This window comes from Arachis hypogaea, chromosome 6 (genome assembly GCF_003086295.3).
Source record: "Arachis hypogaea cultivar Tifrunner chromosome 6, arahy.Tifrunner.gnm2.J5K5, whole genome shotgun sequence".
NCBI classification, from domain to species: domain Eukaryota; kingdom Viridiplantae; phylum Streptophyta; class Magnoliopsida; order Fabales; family Fabaceae; genus Arachis; species Arachis hypogaea.
In genome coordinates, this window is record NC_092041.1 from 31,979,658 (window position 1) to 31,982,371 (window position 2,714).

Here is a 2,714-nt window from a genome sequence, read left to right on the forward strand (position 1 = left end):
ATAGGTAATGCAAATCACGAGGTTTGGGGGACGTAGAAGTTATTTTTAAGGGTTTACTCCATTTTGAACTATGATCTTTGTTCGTGCCACGTAACTTAGTGCTCTATTTTCCTCTTTTATCATTTGCATTGAAGTTTCTTTCTTTAGATTTTCCTTTTGGGATATGATTTGACTATATTTCAACCATTCTTTATTGCTCTTGTATATCTCTGCTCGATTGCAATCCTAACTATTCACTTGATACATTTGAAATACTCATCCTTGATATTACTCATATTCCTCTTTATGAACCATGTATTCTTTGATCTTGCTTTGAACTTGGTTTCTTATAATAATGATTCTTCAGCATTTGAAGATGTTAGATATTTTTTCTTGATTAGTTTGCACCAAAACATCTACTCTTACCGTGCCTCGTGATAGGCGTACTATTTATTCATTTATTTTTCATCACTTTTGTCCCTTATTTCAATTTTTTCGAAACCAGATTTGATTATCCATCTTTATCAATATTTGTACACTTCTTCATAAATCCTTTACCCTTCGATCTAATTTTGAATTAATTTTGACGCAACACATAATTCTCAAAATCTTCCTTTATTTTATATTCCTTTAATTAAGTTTGAGTTTATTTATGCCATGGGAAATTTCTAGATATGACAAGCAATACGTTAGTTCTGCGGAATACGGTTGTCACGAAAAATAGACTATTCTCTTAGTCGAGATGGCTTAAAGAAAATAGATCGCTTGCAAATGTATCCTTTCTGAACTTTTATCTTTGGCATTGCTTAGGTTCTTCTTCAAGCATCTTGCACCCTTTGATCTTGAGCTAGATTTAGGGCAATAATCAAATTTTAATTCTTCAAAAATATTGTCATTGACTTTGGTTATCTATATTTGTGAACTTGGTAAATTAGCTTGAATTTTCTTCAACTTATTCTGTTACCTTTTCTTTTATTATTCCTATCCAAGTTTCTTCTCTCATATTCTTCCTTACGGTACAATTTAACTATCTTTCTAGCGGATTTCGTATTTTGTGCACTTCTATTTGATGAGATTCTACTCATCTTTTCAAATTCTGGTAACTATTTTCCGTGATGTTCAACCTTTTTTCTGAATTTTGGATTTCTTTGTTCAAACTTGAGCTTATTTGTTAAAATTACAAGTCCTTGGATTCTAAGTTTAATTTGTATTAAACCTATCATACAACCTCTGCACCACACTACACTTTTTCAAATATTTTCACACGATACTATTTTCCTCATGTTTGAAAACTGAACATGTAAAATCTTTCTGTTTTTCTTTGACATGTTTGAAAGAGCAGTTAGTATGAATCTTTTTCATCTTCTATCAATTTTCGAGGACAAAAATTTTTGTTAGGTGGGTAGAATGTAACGACCCACAATTTTAAAAATATAAATATAAATAAGTTATCATTCATTTTATAAATTGGAGTTCTTTATTTTAGAAATTATTTTTTTATAAGTAATTAAATTAATTTTATAACTATTTGAGTTCAATTAAATTTAGATTCTTATATATATTTTTATTATAATGAAATATTTTATATAATTAAAACTATAATCTTAGTAATTTATAAATAAAGAAAATTATATATATATATTTTTTTTTTAATTTGAGTAATTTATATTTTTAATTTAAAAATAATGTTTACTTAACAATACTATTATCGAGCTCAATATCCGCCGATATGAATAAATATCGGTACTCTTCGGTGAACTTAACTTTACTAATGTTTCATCGTATATCTTTTTTTATTATATTACTAATGTCATTGATATTAGTAACTTATATATATTATTACTTGTGTTTTAATATATCGAGTTTTCATAATTATCCATTTAGGATATTTGTAACTTGAATCGCTGACTTAGCAGCTTCAAACCATGACAAATGTCCCTTCCCTTGCCACTACACGATCATCACTTTATTCTTTTATTTCCATTCAGCTAAACCAAGAAGGAAAAGAGAGGGAGGGACCGTGAGTGAGAGAAGAGAGATTCTGTGGATGCCATGAACCTTTGACGTTCAATTTCTTGAGATCCGTAACTCTAATAAAAAAATCTAATCCGACCAAAGTGTTCGTATCTTTCTCTTCTACGTGTTGGTGTCATTTTTATTTGGTAGAAGTTGATGATGACGTAGCTCCCCTTCCACTTGAGTTCGGCCAATTAGAGTTCTAGGAGGTACATATCATTTATGACGTTTTCTTCTTTGGCAGCTTGGTCAGAAGCTTCTTCAGAGTTTCGAGTATTTTGATTTCGTACGGAGGTAGGATTTTGGTAACTTATCAATGATTAAATTTGTATTAAATAAGTGATTTGATATTGTGATTGATTATTGATTGATTTTATGTTGAATTTCTATGATATATTGATGTATTTGTGAAGTTCATGGCTTGACTGTGATGAAACCAGCAGGGTGTAACACCCTATCTTTTAGCACCTCATGATTGTAATAAAAGTCTGAGCATTACTTACCTCTAAATCTTTTTATTCTATACTATGTTCTTAATAAATCAAAAATCAAATAATAGAACCTCTCAAATCCAATCTTTTTCAAAATAATATTTCAAACAAAGTCTTAAATTTTATGACAAAATTTCGGCAGCATCTCCCCTAAAACTCAGAATTTGCCACCCTTCTCAAGTCCCATCCCAACCAATTCTCAAATTCTTTCAAATTGTTTTTAATAAA